Below are 20,773 nucleotides of genomic sequence, written 5' to 3'. Positions count from 1 at the left end.
CTGTACTTGAATAAACTTTTCAAAGTCGCCTTAATATTTGGTGTAAGGGACGGATTACAGCTGATGTACTCCTGTTGTTGGGTGATCTGACTGAGCTTCTGCTCAGCTTGTACTCACTTACAACAGATAGGCAATAAACAAGCAATAAAATGGCACCCTGGTCTACGCAAAAGGTTCACCTATAACCTAACTCCGGGATAGAATAAAAATGGTCCCCCTCTCCAAATGATGCAGAATATAATGCTCATATATCCTATGGGTTGGGCTGACCTTACTCTAGTAATGCCGACCTTACTCCATGGTCCTGCCACTGACCTTACTGTAGTAATGCCGACCTTACTCCATGGTCCCGCCACTGACCTTACTCTAGTAATGCTGACCTTACTCCATGGTCCCATAGTCCTCCTCCCCACCAGATCCTGTTGTAATGGGCAGTCCTCCAAAGCTGCTCTTCTTGCTGGTCTTGTTGCCAACCTTCTCGCTGATGTCATCACGTACAATGTAGGGTTCGTGGTCACTGAAGGTCCTGCTTGTATGTCATGATACAGGAGTCAGGTTCCTCCAGGTAGCCTTCTCTGATGGACCCGATAGGCAGCCCAATTGCCAAGTGCAGTAACAAACATGGCAGGCGGACAAAGCTGTTGCCAATTCCAATTGCCAAACTTCAAGGAAGTACTGTTTACATCAACACCTCCAGATAAAACATTATCTAATAGAAATGTGCGATTTGTTTTGTTCTGAATCAAAATTTGGGACAAATTCGGACATTCGGACACATTCGAATTTCCGAATCCCAATGCATCCGAATGGGTCCGAATCCAAATTTCCATTTACGAATTTCGGATCCCATCCGAATTTCGTTCAAAAACAAAACTGAATCGGACATGTGACTTTTCTGGCCACTCAGATGTGTTTTTCGGTTTAATGCATCCGAATGGGTCTGAACAGGAATCTTTGTTACGGCAACATGGGAGCCATATACAGTATATACATGTAATACTAAAGCTGAGGATCCCAGAACCGAATGGCATTCGGGATCCGAATTTCCGAATTGCATTTGGGAGCTCCTGAATACCATACGGGTCTGGGAGACTCAGCTTTAGTAATATAAGTATATGGCTCCCAGACCCAATTGGCATTCGGGAGCTCCTGAATACAATTCGGAAATTTGGATCCCGAATGCCATCTGGGTCTAGTAGTCTCAGCTTTAGTATTAATATCTGTATTTGGTTTTCTGTGGTATTCACAACGAATATTCATAAACTTATCCGAAACTAACGAAATTCTGGTTTCGTCCGAACCAATCTGAATTCCGAAATAACGAAATATCCGAACCAAACCAAACCAAATTTTCCTGCAGCTTACATGTCTATTATGTAATACATTAAAAAAAAAAATATTCTTAAGAACCAGAAGTCATGATGCCAATCATACTCAAAAAATAGATTTTGAGATTATGTACACTTATAACTAACAACATCGAAGTCCTAATGCAGGAACATGATGCACCTCGTGGTTTTGTCTCCAGGTAAGAAACTTTGCAACATATTCCCAAAAAATGATTTGCTCAAGAAAACTATATTTAGGTGTTCTGATGCCAAATATGCTGAAGAATAGATTTTGGACTGACATCCTCCTGTAGTTGTGATCCCTCTGTAGTGGCATTTTTGAAGCTTTATCAGCAGGAGGCGATGTTGTACCTTCACCTGTCTTGCTGCGAGACATTTCATGGTTCTTTTTTGGGAGGTTTTTACTGTTGTTTTTGAATTTTAAGGACAATGACTGGGAAATACTTTTCCTGACATCTCCATAGCATCTGTCACGTACCTTAGGGGAGTCTGAGATGTCGAGGGCGGCCTCTCTCGCTTCTCTGGTCCTGGGGCACCTGAATAGGTACAGGAGCACCGGGGCACAGAGGGGCAGGAGTGCCAGTAGTAGCTGAATCCGATGAGCAGGAGATGCAGACAAGGATAGCTGTGTAGTCAGGACAGGCCGAGGTCATCAACGTGTAGGCAACGTGGTACAGGGGATGAGGCAGGAGGATGGTCTGGAACAAGCCGAGGGTCAATCACTGGAGAGAAGCAGAAAGGTCAAAGCCAAGCCGGGTCAAGATAACAAGAACACTTCAGGAGCAGGATACAGGAACACAGGGAAGCTGACGATCTGACAGCAAAGGAGGTTTGTTAGTCACAGCCTTATATAGCCCAGAGGACGCCAAAAAGTCAAACAACACGTCGGCGCGCGCCCGTGACGCGCACGTTTACGCAGAGACGCTGCACCTGATACAACTCTATTAGCTGCACCATGCGCATGCGCAAATGGCGGTGAAAGAATCCTGGCTCCTGAGTGGTCCTTTCTACCTCAGGTGTTCAGTATGCTAGTGAAAGAATAGGGCCAACCAGAAATGGGCTTATTTGGTCACCAAGGGGACAAAGTTTATCTTAAGATTCCCCGGCACTCAGGCAGTAGCGATCAAGGTCTTAACCGCACCATGGCCAACTTGCAAAGCATACACTTTCCAGTTCCCCTGATTCACAAGTTCTTGAACAATTTAGCCCAGGAGTCACTGACAGTATTTGCAAGCCTTAGCCTACCATTCTGGCACAGACAACCATGGTTCTCCTTGTGACAGCTGAGCATTTAGGATCCATCTCTCCAGCCACAGAGGAACAATGTTCTGTAAAGCAGTGTAATCCGCATTGGCTCAGCTGAAACTGAGGTCCTGGCTTCAGAGACAACCATGGTTCTCTCTCTTGTGCCAATTCAGCATTCAGGATCCGTCTCTCCAGCCACAGAGGCACAGCGTTCTGTCTCACAGCAGTGTAATCTATCCGTGCATGGCTCAGCTGAAACTGAAGGCCTGGCTCTTGAGAAGAGAAGACTCAAGAGTGTAGGCTGCCTGAGTGTAGTGGTAAACACCTTACTGAAAGCCAGGACATGGGGAGCAAACCTGGCGTATAACCAAATCTTGGAGCGCAGGTGGTTTGCAAACAGCATCTGACTTTAATCCAGAGAAAAAAACAAGTACATTTCCTCATACAAAGCTTGATATAGCAGTAAACCTCATGCCACCAGAGGTGCAGCCCTCCACCATATTGGCTTTGGCAACACATCATGGGCGACAGAGAGGTTGATGATAAGTTCTTTAGAACTATTATGCATCTGAGACAGCCTGTAAAACCTTGTTTTCCTAAATGAAATCTGACAGTGGTGCTCGACCACCTGGCATCCTGCAGCATTGAAAATATCATGCTGTAGGAAGCCTTTCTGGTTGCCAAAGAGAGTGTAAAGCACTTGGACCAAGCTCTTTCTTCAGTTTCTGCCCAATAGAGTTTTCCTCATTCTGAGGCTAGACTTTCCATCCAAAGTACCACCCAGATGTCATGTCAGGAACTAGTCTTTCTGACCTTCACCATGCCAGAGGGTGGCCAAGTTCAACTGCTCGATGTTGGAAGAGTCCTGAAAGCCTGTCTCCAGGGAAGAGCGGAGTTTGATCATTCAGAACAACTGTTTGTGATTCTGCAAGGGAGAGACAAGACCAAGGAACCTTTCCTGATGACAATATCTATGTGGATCACCAAGGTCATTGGCCAGTCCTTTAGGGAAAACTCTCCAGCTGCACCAGAAGGGGTGACAGAGCATTTGGTATGCAACATGTCCGCATCATGGGCCATAGCACGGATGGAGTCCATTACAATGATCTGTAAGACAGACACATGGCCATCACCAAACACATTCATAATTAATGGAAAATTAATTACCAATACTTACCAAAATTTTACTTTTCTCTCCACGTCTTCCAGGACAGCATGTGAGATGTGGAGGCACCTCCCCCCAAAACAGGAAACACGCCACCATATGTTTAAAAGATCGCCTCCCCAGGATGTTCCTCAGTTTATGTGTTTCCTCCGTCCGGAGGAGACGCGTCACCAAAAGGAGCGCTGTTTGGGGGGAGATGCCTTGGTGCTTGCTGCCCTGGTATATGTTCCCCCAGTAGGTTACCTTTCTAGGCCGCCAGAAGTCTTCCTAAAGATGAGGATATGGATCCTTCGGCCATATCTTCTTCCGGCAGAGAGACGCCGAAAGCTGCACCATGGAAGCAACCCAGGCGACACAGGCAGCGGTGGATGCAGGCACCTAGGTCTCCAGCCCAGCACAGGTAAGAGAGTGCTGTTCCCTCTTTTACTTTTCTGACCTATCTACATGTAGGGTTGCCACCTTTTCTTCAAGCGAAACCCGAACACTCAATCGGCGCGTGGACATTTTTTTGGGAGAATGAGTCGTGGCTTATTCATATATAAAAATTGTCGCCCATTCATATGTAAATATCACAGTTGAGACTATTTTCAGTGGGGGGCCAGTAGCCCCTATCTTCATTTTGGTTGCCCCTGTCTGCCTGACATCTTGTGTCCGGGTTTCTGCTGCCATGAAACCCGGACACAGCATTCAAAACCCGAACTGTCCGTGTGAATCCTGGACAGGTGGCAACCCTATCTACATGGCATCACATGAGCACAGAGCAGGAGTATCTATTTAAAAAACACACTTGCCAGCATGGGATTCAAATTTTGTCAATAAACGTCCTGGGGGGCAGTGGTGTATTTTGGTTTTGTGCTGCCCCAGGCAAGACTAAGCTCGGGCACCCCCCTCAATCTAAATTTGCCCCACCCCATCCTGTTTAGGACACTTTGCGCAACCTGTCAGTCACTGGATGCAGCGCAAATGGGATCTCAGGAGAGCTGTGCATGGTCCCAGGGGGGCTGTACGGGGTCTCAGGAGAGCTGTTAAGGGTTTTGGGGGGTTGTGTGGGGTCTATGGTGGCCTGTGCAGGGTCTCAGGAGGACTGTGCAGAGTCCCCTCCCTGCATACATGTGCCGCTCCTCATACCTGCAGCTTGAAGTGACATCAGTACCAACAGGATACATTGCAGTGACCAGCCTGCTTCTGGGACATCCCCCTTCAGATCACATGCTATGGCCAGTCCCGAGCCACCCGCTGCTTGTTCTCCACCTCCTGTACAAAGCCAGCCGTACCACATCTTACTAGGCCCTCCCCTCAACTGGGCACCTCTCTAATTAGGCAGCCGCTCTGAGGGCCTTGCAGCCACCTAGTTTGCCTCATTAAGCAGCCACCGCTGCCTGATTCTGTGCTGCCCAGTCTCGGCCCACCGGGCAAGTGCCCAGTATGCAAAGGCAAGTCCGGCCCTGTCCGCCTGATTGGTTTGGGGTGGCGTTTTCTGCTGCCCCCCTAGAAGGTGCCGCCCTAGGCAAATGCCTAGTTTGCCTTGCGGTAGATACACCCCTGCTGGGGGGTAGAGCAGGATATGGAGTCAACCCATGTGTGAAGCCACAGGCATTGGTGGTAGGTATTGGTAATCAATTTTCCATGACTCAAATCATAACTGTGAGCTCTTGTACAACACAAAGCATTAATAGGTACTTGCTGTTCCTTTTGGCAGTGGAGAAAACGCTAATTACAAAAAGACAACGCTAGGAACATTTGCCACAAACACAATTGAAGGCAATTAAACAAACACATGTTCGGGATTAGAAAGGAACACACAGCGTTACATAACTATCATTTAATTGGGAATAAAGGGCTCTGTGTACATTGTATTTCTGCAATCATGAAACTTTGGAGGTTTTCATTTTCCCAGAGAAATAAAGCTTTGAATTTCAGACAATAAAAAAAGACTTTCTAAAATGTTTTCTTTTGTTCGTAACGCAACTATGTCTTTGCAGTAACCTGCGCTGTGCTGAATAAGCTGGAGGTGAAAACATATTGGGTTAGACAATGCAAACTGTCCACTCAAGAGACCGGTGACATCACTGAGAATGCAGCCTATCCCTTCACTAGAGACCGGTGACATCACTGACAATGCTGCCTCTCCTTTCACTAGAGACCGGTGACATCACTGACAATGCTGCCTCTCCTTTCACTAGAGACCGGTGACATCACTGACAATGCTGCCTCTCCTTTCACTAGAGACCGGTGACATCACTGACAATGCTGCCTCTCCTTTCACTAGAGACCGGTGACATCACTGACAATGCTGCCTCTCCTTTCACTAGAGACCGGTGACATCACTGACAATGCTGCCTCTCCTTTCACTAGAGACCGGTGACATCACTGACAATGCTGCCTCTCCTTTCACTAGAGACCGGTGACATCACTGACAATGCTGCCTCTCCTTTCACTAGAGACCGGTGACATCACTGACAATGCTGCCTCTCCTTTCACTAGAGACCGGTGACATCACTGACAATGCTGCCTCTCCTTTCACTAGAGACCGGTGACATCACTGACAATGCTGCCTCTCCTTTCACTAGAGACCGGTGACATCACTGACAATGCTGCCTCTCCTTTCACTAGAGACCGGTGACATCACTGACAATGCTGCCTCTCCTTTCACTAGAGACCGGTGACATCACTGACAATGCTGCCTCTCCTTTCACTAGAGACCGGTGACATCACTGACAATGCTGCCTCTCCTTTCACTAGAGACCGGTGACATCACTGACAATGCTGCCTCTCCTTTCACTAGAGACCGGTGACATCACTGACAATGCTGCCTCTCCTTTCACTAGAGACCGGTGACATCACTGACAATGCTGCCTCTCCTTTCACTAGAGACCGGTGACATCACTGACAATGCTGCCTCTCCTTTCACTAGAGACCGGTGACATCACTGACAATGCTGCCTCTCCTTTCACTAGAGACCGGTGACATCACTGACAATGCTGCCTCTCCTTTCACTAGAGACCGGTGACATCACTGACAATGCTGCCTCTCCTTTCACTAGAGACCGGTGACATCACTGACAATGCTGCCTCTCCTTTCACTAGAGACCGGTGACATCACTGACAATGCTGCCTCTCCTTTCACTAGAGACCGGTGACATCACTGACAATGCTGCCTCTCCTTTCACTAGAGACCGGTGACATCACTGACAATGCTGCCTCTCCTTTCACTAGAGACCGGTGACATCACTGACAATGCTGCCTCTCCTTTCACTAGAGACCGGTGACATCACTGACAATGCTGCCTCTCCTTTCACTAGAGACCGGTGACATCACTGACAATGCTGCCTCTCCTTTCACTAGAGACCGGTGACATCACTGACAATGCTGCCTCTCCTTTCACTAGAGACCGGTGACATCACTGACAATGCTGCCTCTCCTTTCACTAGAGACCGGTGACATCACTGACAATGCTGCCTCTCCTTTCACTAGAGACCGGTGACATCACTGACAATGCTGCCTCTCCTTTCACTAGAGACCGGTGACATCACTGACAATGCTGCCTCTCCTTTCACTAGAGACCGGTGACATCACTGACAATGCTGCCTCTCCTTTCACTAGAGACCGGTGACATCACTGACAATGCTGCCTCTCCTTTCACTAGAGACCGGTGACATCACTGACAATGCTGCCTCTCCTTTCACTAGAGACCGGTGACATCACTGACAATGCTGCCTCTCCTTTCACTAGAGACCGGTGACATCACTGACAATGCTGCCTCTCCTTTCACTAGAGACCGGTGACATCACTGACAATGCTGCCTCTCCTTTCACTAGAGACCGGTGACATCACTGAGAATGCAGCCTATCCAGTATAACGGGTTCAGATCTCTATAAATTAGATTTTGTCTGATTTCCATCCTGCTCAGGATTCTTCTTCTTGATATCCGTGTCTGTAGTCTCAGTTCTCTGTATTAGTCAGTTCTATGCTGTTATATGAACTCTGGCCTATTTGACTTTAGTAACTCATCCTCCGCGCAGTAAACTTTTGCAAAGCGGCCCGAGTAATTTCCTGCAGCTGTGCGTTGGACAATTTGCGCAGCGAGATGCGTCTCATTCGAAGCACAGTTCGGTAATGGAAAACGTTTGAAGCGATAAACCGTCTTCAGATGAAAGGGACCTTTGGCCGCTGGGCGTCACCTCTCCTGAAGCGGCAGTTTGTCTTCAGCCTTATAAATGCCATAAAGGGATATCTATATCCTGAAATTATTTCGGAGAGTCACACTTTGCCTCGTCATGTGATCTAAGGGAAGTCTTCCGTCTAATATTCCATTAAAAAAACTGACTTTGTAAATGTGAAAATTTCATGTAGATGGAAATAGATTTTTCTTTTTTGCAATTTTTTTTTTTTTTTGCAACATAAAAAGGAAACATAAAAAAAAGGATACATGATATGAGGAAACCCGAACATAGAGCCATGGGATGAATATCAGAGCCGCATATGGAAGCAATGATCCAGTCACAGCGTGCTTAGAGTTTGGCTTCATAAACATATCAATTAACACCGAACGCCTTACTAAGAAATAAATACAACTGCTGCCCAATACATGGAATTATTTATTGTTACATTGTATCTAAAATCAATCAAAAACGTTTACAGAATGGTTAAAACTCAGCCTTGTTCCTGCGGTCTTTGTCCCATTAGGGAGATTTTTCTTTACTTCCTGACCTGTCCTGTGAAAGGGAATGGTCAGGAAGGGGCTGATTTATACAACGTTCGCATAGAGAACAGCTATGTGAATGAGATTCACAGCACAATGTGGCCACTAGGCGGAGCCAAGGAGCACAGGGATCTCCTATGTCCTTCAGCTCCACCTAGTGGCCATATTGTGCTGTGAATCTCATTCACATAGCTGTTCTCTATGCGAACGTTGTATAAATCACCCCCTTAGCTTAGTGAATGAGGAGTTGACGTGTTGACTTCAATCATCCAATCATATGCACGGGAAAATCCAGTTTCTAAAATTTTCCTTGCACATGATTGGATATTATTTGCAAAATGAACTTTCCTCTTTTATCACTTCATTCACTACAGTCAGCCATACACCTTTAGATCTGATCAATCAATCAATCAATCAACCAATTCCACCATTCACCATAAACAGCATGGATGAAAGAATCTCCGCTGCTAGCTATTGTACTCCGCAACTGACGGGACCTGCGGCTGTTAAACAGCTAAAGTGTTTGGCCAACAATTTTCGGGTGGTGCCAGCGGGACTGCCCACTGCTCGAAATTTAGCAGAAATCCCTTTAGCTTTCCATTGCAGGGTTCTATAGAGCCACCCCTGTGTGTGCTAGTAAGCTGTGTGTGTGGCTCCTTTCCATTGCAGGGTTCTATGGAGCCACCCTTGTGTGTGCCAGTAATCTGTCTGTGGCTCCTTTCCATTGCAGGGTTCTATAGAGCCACCCTTGTGTGTGCTAGTAAGCTGTGTGTGGCTCCTTTTCCTTGCAGGGTTCTATAGAGCCCCCCTTGTGTGTGCCAGTAAGCTGTCTGTGGCTCCTTTCCATTGCAGGGTTCTATAGAGCCACCCTTGTGTGTGCCAGTAAGCTGTCTGTGGCTCCTTTCCATTGAAGGGTCTTATGGAGACACCCTTGTGTGTGTGCTAGTAAGCTGTGTGTGGCTCCTTTATCCTGCGGGGTCCTATAGAGCCATCCTTGTGTGTGCTTGTAAGCTGTGTGTGGCTCTTTTCCCTTGCAGGATCCTATAGAGCCACCCTTGTGTGTACTAGTAAGCTGTGTGTGGCTCCTTTCCCTTGCAGCTCCTATGGAGCCACCCTTGTGGGTGCTAGTAAGCTGTGTGTGTCTCCACAAACACATAGGCACCACAGGGCAACTCACTCTCCTCCTCACTCTGCCCTCCTTCTTACTCCAGTCTAGTAGATGGACAGTTGCTGCAGACTGCTCTGTCCCTTGTGATCTTGCACTGGACAGAAAGTTCAGGGAAGCCGAGCTGAGAGAGTTGGAGCCGTTCGGAAAATGGTAACTGTAAGTAGACTTGTGCGCCGTCAAAAAATTTGTTCCGTTTCGGAATATCCGTTACGAATTTTCGTTAGTTTCGGCACATTTTCGTAACTTTACGAACATTCGTTATGATGAAGTTAAAAAGCAAAAATACCTTTGTTAATATTGGAGTCCATCTGGTAGTTGTTTTTTTATCCGAAATACAAATTCCGTTAACGGATTCCGGATCCGAATTTCGTATTTCGTATAAAAAAAAACTACCATCAACTCCAATATAAATGTACTTTGTTTTTTAACTTCAATATAACGAATGTTCGTAACGGAACGAAAATACGTCAACGGAATTTCGTATTTCCTGCCTGTGTTTTGTAATGCAACCCTCAGCAGCAGCGGATCCGTATTTCGGATTTAAAAAAATCTTGTCATGTTGTTCAACCTCATTTACAGGGGTAATATTAGTTCCTGTTTCAAAGAAATTCGGATCCGAAATTCGTTAACAGAATTTCGTATTTCGGATATAATTCGGAAACTGCCATTCGGATTTCGGATGCTTCCGAATCTAAGAATTTCAGGAAAATTCGTACGAATTTCGATTCGTAACGAAACAAATCGCACATGTCTAACTGTAAGTTCTTGGGCAAAAATATAAAGGAATACTTTGCTGGGGGATGTGTATTTGTTTGATCCGGATTCATTATTGAAAAAAAAAACCCATTGAGAGTTTAATACGAATCGTTGTCTTTGTCCAGCATTGTAAAGCTTCTATCGATCTTTATACGTGCGCGCACCTAGCAGTTCCTGAAGGAGTGCATCATGGGAAATGATGTCAGCTTAGACAGAAGCAGCCATTGTTCCCTCTGAACGGTTCGCCGTATGTGAATCATTTTGTTTTTATGATACAATGTAGAACATTTGCGAGTTTGTTCCTCTTCAGCTTTGTTTGATGTTTGAAGTCCGACGGTCCCAGAAAAGCTTTTATTTCTAGTGTGAGGTAAGCCTCCGCTTCAAACTTCCCTCCTGGCAGCTTCTGCGGCTCCCAGCAAGTGATTGGATAATACAGACTTTTCTAGGCATATTGAGTTATGTTCAGGTTTACTTTACCATCCACAATGGGGATTCGTATGTTACAATGTGTCATAGTAACACAATATTGGGCCTGGCTTGCTGAAAGCTCCGCTCAACCTTCAGTTTTAAAAGAGATCTATGGGGTTAGAGCTTTTCCCCATAGTTCTCCTTAGGGTAACGGGAGGACACAAACTAGCGCCCTCCCGTCACCCTAAGCTCGGTATATAGGGAGCTGTAGCTCACGGTATACTGAGACACCGCAGCTGAAGCGGATCCGGACAATTATGCCGGGATCCGCCCATCTGCCCCTATCTAGAGGCAGAGCCAGCTGTACCGTCCGTTCCGCCAGTCAGCGCTGGAGGATCGGAGCGGGGAGGGGGGAATCCAGCCCCTCCCCTGTCATAGCAGAGAGCCATGACAGGATCGAGAGGTGAGTGAACACCGGTATGTGTTCCCTCACCTCCCGATCTACTGAGCCAACCTGTGACAGTCTCATTGTCACAGGTCGGCTAGAACTATGAGGTGAGTGGAAAACACTCGCATCATAGTTCTCCTTTAAATCAGCAAAATGCATTCCATTTAGAAAGCAGCCACAGCCTGTGTAGTAAAGCCTGTCCCCTGCCCCCTCTCTGCAGAGGTCCAACATGCTCCCTGCTGAACCAGAGCTAGAAACCATCAAGGAGCATGAGCTTTAGTGACTGCAGAGATATGAGCCTGACTCAGTTGAGGGTTCAGGGAAGTCCCGAGGCCCGGTGTCACGCGGAGCGGGGACCGGTGACACCCCGCTGTTACGTCATCGCGCATGCGCAGTCATCTTATCGACGCCTGCCGGCGGCCATCTTTGTGATGGCCACCGGCAGAGAGAGGAGAGGACGTTCACCCGGCGGGATGAGGTATACCGCCAGGTCCCCTCCTCTCTCCTGACACTGTCAGGCTCTCGGTCCGTGACCGAGTGCCCGACTTTTTAGAGGGGGTGACACCAAAATGACTGTCAGTCATTTTGGTGTCACTCCTCCAATGGTGTCACCCGGGTGTGGGCCGCACCCCCTGCACCCCCTTTGTGACGCAAATGCTGAGGATATGTCTAAGTAGAAAATTCTGTCCCCTGCCAGCATGCTGCAGAGAAGGACCCTTGCTCTCTGTATGGAAGCAGTGGTCTCTCTGCAGTCCGACATGCCCCCCCGCTGAGTCAGAGCTAGAACTCTCCAATCAGCAGGAAGCATAAGCTTTATTTTTGTATTGCTTTGGAAAAAATGTGATCTGCCCCTTTAAGAAAAAGTATCGGTAATTGGTATCGGCGAGTACTTAAAAAAAAAAGTATCGGTACTCGTACTCAGACCCAAAAAAGTGGTATCGGTGCATCCCTAATACTAGGGATGCACCGATATATAGGCCGTCGAAACATATCTGCCGAAAATGGCACTTTTTGTTCCGATACATTGGCGCATCCCAGGTTTCTCTCCTCCCCGCTGGGCGCTGCTCTGTGTCCCAGCGGGGAGGAGAGAAACTGTCACAGCCTGCCGAGCGCTGCGGGAGTAGAGCGCTGTGAGCGGCCGGCGCCTCTCCTCCCACACCGCTCAGCCTCCTATCACAGTCCGGCAGAGCGGTGTGTGGACGGAGACAGGCAGCGCTGTCACAGGAGGCGGAGCTCTCCTGCCTGCACCGCTCGCTCAGCCGCCTGTGACAGCGTGTCAGGATGGAGAGCGGGTACAAGCAGTCGGTGATCAGTGATCGCTGAGTGTTTGTAGATAATTGAGGACCTGGTATGGTTACTATATCCTCCATTATGAATGAATGGGAAGTGATCTACATCATCTACATCACTTCCTGTCCATTCATGATTGTGGTTATAGTAAACATACTCTGTCCTAATGTTATGAATGATCAGGAACACTCAGTATAGAGGATTCCTGTTCATTGGGGCTGCAGAATAAGAGATTGAGGACGCTGTTTAGACCACTAATATTTCCCCGAAGCCCCTAAAAGTTAAGTAAAAAATACAAATATTTCATAAAAAAATAATGAATACAAATAAATATAAAAAATATTTAAATTTTTATAAAAAATAATTACAAATAAAATATTGTAAAAAATTAGAAAAATGTTTAAATAAAAAACATTTTCAGTTTCGGCCTGACTTTTTTTAAAATTTCGGTTTCGTTTTGGTTTTGAAATTTCCATTTTCGGTGCACCTCTAATATGTAGTTAATTTATATGATTTACAATGGTTCTTATGTGAATTCTGCTACATAATATCCGCTCGGTAGAGAACAGACGATGAGATCTGATTGGTGGACACGTAACGTTCTTACCTTGTTCCTCCGCAGACGGAGTAGGAGGCGGGCCTGGCAACGGAGGAGGAGGCAGGGCCCATCTGCGACCGTGGGGGAAAAGGAGGCGGACAGGTAAGGAGTGTGACCAGCCCACCTGAGACCCTGCAGAGCCCTCCATAGAGGGTCTATGGTGGGCTCTGCAGGGTCACCCTCAGTAGGGCTGTGTGGGATCTCAGGTGGGCTCTGCAAGGGGTGTAACTAGAAATCACAGGGCCCCATACAAAATTTTGGTCGATGGTCCCCAATACTGTGTCTACCTGTGGGTGTTCCTAAGATGTCCTCCATCCCTTGTCGTCAATACTTAGCTAGTCACTTGTAATAAGTCTGCAACCAATGAAGTCATAACACCCAACCTGCATGCTTCTTCCAGGTCAATGACTCATTGGAGCTGAAGAATAAGTGCGTGCAATCACTTTGCATGGCCAGCGGATAACTCCGGGCAAAGGATGGCTTGGATGACCTATGCCAACCCAACACAGCTCATCTTTGAGAGATCTCCCTTCAACTAACCTGATTTGTCGTTGAAGGTCACATGACACATCATCATCTCTCTTATTAAATAAGCCCATGTCCTTTTTTTCCCCGGGTCCTCTTGTAATGTGTCTGCCGGTGCACGGGAGCCGACCAAACCTTTCCGGAGTCGATGTGTTAATGTGTGAGAGACACGGAGCCAAAAAATTTATTTTTCCACACACAAAAAAAAGTTTCCTCCCTCGGCGAAATGTTTGGGAACTGCGATGTAATAAAACATAAAGGCTGATATAGTCGGAATGAAAGTTTCCGTGCCAGTAATAATGTTTTTGGGTGGTCAGTGTGACCATCTGGCTCTGCCGGGTTCATCTCTACGGACTGGAATCGTATTTGTTTTGTAATCTTCTGTTGTGTACGTTAGGTCATGTGACCAGAGCGAGGTCTCGTCCCTATTTTAGGAAAGGTTATTAAAAGTGATATATTCTGTTCAAATATCTCGTCGTGGGGAAAGTTCTTCCCAGACTGTCCACCTCCCAACATTGCTGATCAGAAGAATGCGAGGGGCCACAGCAGATGCCACGCATGCAGATTTATTATTAGTTATTTGATTGTTTATTCCCTTTAATTACTTTTCTCATTGCTACGTGTTTTATTTTATACACAGAGGTGACAGTTTCACTTTATGGAGATATCAGGTGTTTGCAAAGACCTCTAATATCTGCTCTGTACATAGAGAAGGAGATCGGTCAGTCAAAGTCCCCAATATCCTTCTCCACCGGGTTCCTGGAGCTGCACAAATCATGAACCCGGAGCTGCTCAGGACCGAACACTTCTGGGTCCTTCACACCTACAATCGGTGGTGTATCTATGTTTTTGGCTGCCCTAGGCAAGTCAAGCTGCGGCCGCCCCCAGAACCTTACTAGCAGCCCCTCACCCCCCCTTCCAGGGCGACTTGCACTCTAGTCGCACCGATACCAACCCACCCCCCCCCGCACCCCCGGGATTATGCAGTAAGATCGATTAAGTGGCCGCCGGCTGCTTTTCGTTTTCTGAGTCACGATCCCATCTGTCGGCTGCGCTGTCCGGCTCCATCCGTCCTCCCACCCTCTTCACAAGCACGCAAGCCGCCCTCTACTCCTACACACAGCTCTGGCTCGCCCCTCCTCTTCACAACATAAGCGCTTGACTACGGCGTTTGAACAAGGCGTTTGACTACGGCCGCCCCACAGGAAGGTGCCGCCCCAGGCAAACGCCTAGTTTGCCTTGCGGTAAATACGCCCTTGCCTACAATGAGGTCAGGGAACATGTGAAACAGCCTGGAAACTGAGAAAAGGGTCTGCAAGAATGATGGAAAGGAACAATGTCTTAGGTGCAGGGCCTGGTGACTGGAACTGGAGAGCGCTGGTATCAGATGTGCAGGCAGTACACCGAGGATGCAGCGATCACAGATACAGGTGGAGACGGTCACAGTCTGGGGTTGGTGACAGAAAAGCAGGGAAGCACCAAATAATTGGCCGAATCAGAGTCCAAAACAGGAAAAGGTAGACAAGTGTGGGCATCGGGGTGCAGGGTCAACGAGCGGAATCTTGGTCAGCAGTCCAGGCTGTTTTCAGTGACAGGGAAGGGAAATCTAAGGGCAGGTGAGACAGAAGCCAGGTCAGTATCGGAGGTCAGGGACAAGTTCAGAATCACAGATTAGAGTTCACAGCTGGAAGACCAATAGGCCTGGGCAGGGCTCAGCCTTAAATAGCTCATTTGCCGCCAGTGTTAATAGTGGGCGCGCGCACATGCCCATACACATGCAGTGAAATGCACAGGGATGCCCATGTGTATGTACATGAAACAATTGGCTGGCGTCATCTTCCCAACAACGGCTAGGTTGGGGCTAGGCTAGTTAATGTATCCTAATAGCAATGAGGGCAACCAGATGGATCTAGTTAACTGCCCTCATTGCTATCAGCATGTGCTGATAGATCTAGCCCAGGGGTGGGCAAACTCTGGCCCACCAGCAGTTGAAGGAACTACAGATCCGATTAGCCACTGCAAGATTCTCATAGACACAGGCATGACTCCCAGAGGCTAAGACATTACAGGATTTGTTAATTTCACCAGAGCCGGGGGGCCGGAGTTTGCCCACCCCTGAGCCCCATTCTAACCTTAATTAAGGTTCTGTTGTGGACTGCATCCTGATTCCATCACAAACCATTGTTCAAGCCCTGAAGAAGGGGGAGGCCATTCCCATGAAATGCGTTGGAATTATCTGCTGTTCCTAATCAATACATAATTTAAACAAATTTGCAAGCAAAATTAGCATGTGTCTTGGGTGCTCCTAAGCCCTAACCAAATATCCAAGAGATGATGGTCAGATGAGCAATTTGCCCAGGGAACCAGGTCCACATACACCACACTTTCACCCACCCCGGGTTTACCTCCTTCAAGGAGAAAATTCCTCCGAACAAACGTAGGCAACCTCGGCACAGCAGCCGTCATGGAACTACAAGCCCCATGAGGCACTGCAAGACTCTGACAGCCACAGGCATGGTTCCCTGAGATAGAGATGTGAGGGTATTTGTAGTTTTACCACAGCTGGAGTGCCAAGGTTGCCTGCCCCTGCATTAGAACCTATACCTGTTCCCATGGGTCCAGTGCTATTGCATATCTAAAAGGTGTATCCTTCTAGGAAAGGCGGCAACCCAACCCCAACCACTACCTCAAATGAGCTGCTGGATCGCCCCTCAATGATAGTCACAGGGCAGAAACCATCAGTGTTTAAAGCAGGGGTGGGCAACTGTGGCCCTCCAGCTGTTGAGAAAACTACAAGTCCCATGAGGCATTGCAAGACTGACAGTTCCAGGCATGACTCCCAGAAGCAGAGGCGTGTTAGGATCTGTAGATAAAGCACAGCTGGAGGACCCGAGTTGCCCAATCCTGGGTTAAAGGGTCACTCCACCCAATGCTTGTACGTATTTCACTTGCTGGTGGATGCTGGAGAGTTAAATCACCAATACAGACTGAGACCCAGCCAGGCACACAGGGGAAGACACATTCACCATCCTGGAGACACATGCTGGCAGCTACTAACATCTGTCCTTTCATGTCTTCCACGGTGTCCGGAAAGGCCTTCTACCCCTTCCCGAAATGACTGGAATGTGATGGAACGCAGGGCTGTAAACACTTGGCAGTGTTTACGGGAAGATAATGTAAATCTTTATCTATGCGGCTGATATTTCATGAAGACAAATGGAGTATAAAAGACACTTCTGTAATATCACCAATATTAGGTCAAAATTTTAGGAAAAAAAACTAGATTTAAAGGACGCATCGGCCCATTTAAAGCTTTTTAGATATTCGTGTGAGTGTCATCAGCTTACTGAAACAGATCTTATCAATAGACTTGTGCGCCGTCAACAAATTTGTTCCGTTTTGTTCCGTTTCGGAATATCCGTTATTTCGTAATTCGTATCCGAAACTCAATTCGGATTCGTACAAAGTATGAATTTTTGTTAGTTTCGGCACATTTTCGTAACTTTACGAACATTCGTTATGATGAAGTTAAAAAGCAAAAATACCTTTGTTAATATTGGAGCCGATGTGATAGTTGTTTTTTTATCCGAAATATGAATTCCGTTAACGGATTCCGTATCCGAATTTCGTATTCCGGTTTAAAAAAAAAACTACCATCAACTCCAATATAATCATTTAACCGCAGTAATTCATTTTTCTTTTTACTTTTAAAGGGTTAATTTATACAGTTCACTAACATCTTGTGCATTTTAAGTTCGTGCATGGGTAAGCAAACTTCCTGATGGGTTTGCCGAAAATTCTGAGAAATGAACTTCTCCTGATTCCCTCATCCCTCTTCCCTTTGGGGATGTTCTCTTCTTCTTGTTCCAAGCAGTACTGATATACAAGGTTTATCACAGCTCCCTCATCCATCTTCCTTTGGGGATGTCCTCTTCTTCTTGTCCCTATCAGTACTGATATACAAAGGTTTATCACAGCTCCCTCATCCCTCTTCCCTTTGGGATGTCCCCTTCTTCGTGTTCCTATCAGTACAAAGGTTTATCACAGCTCCCTCATCCCTCTTCCCTTTGGGATGTCCCCTTCTTCGTGTTCCTATCAGTACTGATATACAAAGGTTTATCACAGCTCCCTCATCCCTCTTCCCTTTGGGATGTCCCCTTCTTCGTGTTCCAAGAAGTACTGGTACACAAAGGTTGAGCACAGTTCCCTCATCCATCTTGCTTTGGGGATATCCCCTTCTTCTCGTTCCAAGCACTACTGATATACAAAGGATTAGCACAGTTCCGTCATCCCTCTTCCCTTTGGGGATGTCCCCTTCTTATTGTCCCTAGCAGTACTGATATACAAAAGGTTTATCACAGTTCCCTCATCCCTCTTCCCTTTGGGGATGTCCTCTTCTTCTCGTTCCAAGCACTACTGATATAGAAAAGTTTAGCACAGTTCCCTCATCCCTCTTCCCTTTTGGGATGTCCTCTTCTTCATGTTACAAGCAGTACTGGTACACAAAGGTTTAGCACAGTTCCCTCATCCCTCTTCCCTTTGGGGATGTCCCCTTCTTCGTGTTACAAGCAGTACTGGTACACAAAGGTTTAGCACAGTTTCCTCACCCCCCTTCCCGTTGGGGAAGTCCCCTTCTTCTCGTTCCAAGCAGTGCTGGTGCACAAAGGTTTAGCACAGTTCCCTCATCCCTCTTCCCGTTGGGGAAGTCCCCTTCTTCTCATTCCAAGCAGTGCTGGTGCACAAGGGTTTAGCACTGGAAGGGTAATCTACAAACAGTGTGTTCACTTTTGCTCCACATCAGCCCATGATTAGATTCCAGATGTCCATCTTTAGAATATAGGTATAGGAGGCTGTTTGAGTCTTCGGAGCCTGAGGGGTTAACATGACTCCTGTTTATTTTCCCCATTTCCCGGGACAACAGCTCAGCGGGTGGTTCCATCACATAGTCACAGCCAAGTGCACATTGTGCAAACGGTAAAGTGATCTGCTTGCTGTAAATCTCCAATGCAAATAAGCCTGTGAGGGACCCTCGCCTAAAGAAGATGTCTCACCTCCAGAAGAAGCGCAACATATTAGCCTTCACTGATCACGTTTGTCTACATTGTTGCAGCTGGTGACTAAGCATACTCTATCCAAGCGCAACTAAATTGGTTTAATTATCTTCTTTAGGCGAGACTTCTTCTGGAGGTGAGACTTTTTCTTTAGCTGAGACTTCTTTAGATGAGACTTCCTCTGGAGGTGACACTTTTTTTCTAGGCGAGACTTCTTCTGGATGTGAGGCTTCTTTTGTAGGTGAGACTTCTTCTTTAGGCGAGACTTCTTCTGGAGGTGAGGCTTCTTCTGGATGTGAGGCTTCTTTTGTAGGTAAGACTTCTTCTTTAAGTCAGACTTCTTCTGGAGGTGAGGATTCTTCTGGATGTGAGGCTTCTTTTGTAGGTAAGACTTCTTCTTTAGGTGATACTTCTTCAAGTACTTTTTTTTTTCAGCACCGACCATAATAAATAAAATATATACACAACTGCTGATAGTAAGAGGGCCACATGTGGTCCAGCTGTACTCGCCAGCTCCATTCTGACCCCTCTATGCATTTTTCTTTGCGCTCATATTGGTTCCATATCAACATATGCAAAGTCATCATCTTCTGACAACATTTTTATTTATAAACATAAATCCGAAGCAGCGTTCTGGCACGGCTCTGCTCCACCGCGGTCATTAGACTGAGACAATGCAGAGGAGAGATATCCGCACTGAATTCACCATCGTGAACAGCTGTCCTGGCTCATGGATGTGCGGTACGGGGAAGGGAGATGTGAGCAATCGCTGGACTGACGCACAGCCACGGAGCATTTCAGGTCATCGCAGAGAAAGCGATAAGTGTTGTACTGAAATTAGATGTAAACCAAAATATTTTTTTTATATATACAGTAATACCTCAGCTTACAAGTAACTTGGTTTGAGAGCGTTTTGCAAGACAAGCAAACATTTCTGAAAAATTTTGCCTTGATATACAAGCAATGTCTTGCAAGAAGAGCAAAATTTTGTAGAAAAGCGCCACCCGAATAAGGCTGTAGCAGTGCGAGCGATGAGTCTGTTTAACGACAAGGCAATGTCACATTGGATAGATTCCTTGTTAAGGTTTCACGAAATGAAAAAGATTCCATTGAGTGAAGAGATAGCAGTGATTCCGTTAGTGATAGTGAAAGTCGTCCTACACAATAATCCTCCTCTCTCTCGTCCCCTCACACCAGCCACGAAGGTAACTGTAATTGGTTTATTTTCTTTATATTTTGTACAGTATTATATTACAGTACTGTATTGTAATCATTTTTATATGAATATTTTTGGGTTCTGGAACGAATCCTCTGAATTTCCATTATTTCCTATGGGGAAATTAGCTTTGATATACAAGCGCTTTGGATTACAAGCATGCTTCCGGAACAAATTATACTCGTAAACCAAGGTATCACTGTATATTTAAAGCTACAACTTTCATTTAAAGGATTCCTGATGATCCCGCCATGGAGGTCCTTGTTCAGGCACTTTCTGTAATAGGATGACAACACTGTAACCCAGTCTCCAATTTTGCTTTTGTGTTGTCACCCTCTCACTGGTGGAGACTACCAGGAGCTGTGCCAACACACATTGCTCAGGCATGGGCCATTATTGTCACTATCAGAAGGCTGGACTGGAACAACGCTGTATAGCAATGCTGGAGCGAGTGCATGTTGACAGGAAGTCTACAAAGAGGATGGATGAGATCAGCAGCACTGAGATGGAGGAAAGGGTGATCAAAAAAGCAGATTTTTATACTACACAGTGCGATAGCAAACAAACTAGTATCCACTTAAAATGTACACTGAGTGGCCAGATTATTATGACCACCCCATCAGTACTTCGTTGGGCCGCCTGGTGACTCCACGAGATGGTGAAAGGTGATGCGAGGAATCTGACACGGCACTGTTGCCCTTCTGTTGTCTTGTACCAGTCTTGCCCCTCCCCCGTTCTGCCCTAACATTGACTAGTCGCTGACGGCCACAATTCGCACGTTCAGACCCAGATTTTCGGCTGACAGTCCGGTCTTTAAACACTTTAACAACGACCCCCTCTTGAACATGTAACG

This window comes from Nanorana parkeri, unplaced genomic scaffold, assembly GCF_000935625.1.
Source record: "Nanorana parkeri isolate BGI_ZX_2015 unplaced genomic scaffold, ASM93562v1 scaffold962, whole genome shotgun sequence".
NCBI classification, from domain to species: Eukaryota; Metazoa; Chordata; class Amphibia; order Anura; family Dicroglossidae; genus Nanorana; species Nanorana parkeri.
The sequence above is the reverse complement of the archived record's forward strand: the minus strand, read 5'-3'. Positions refer to the sequence as shown.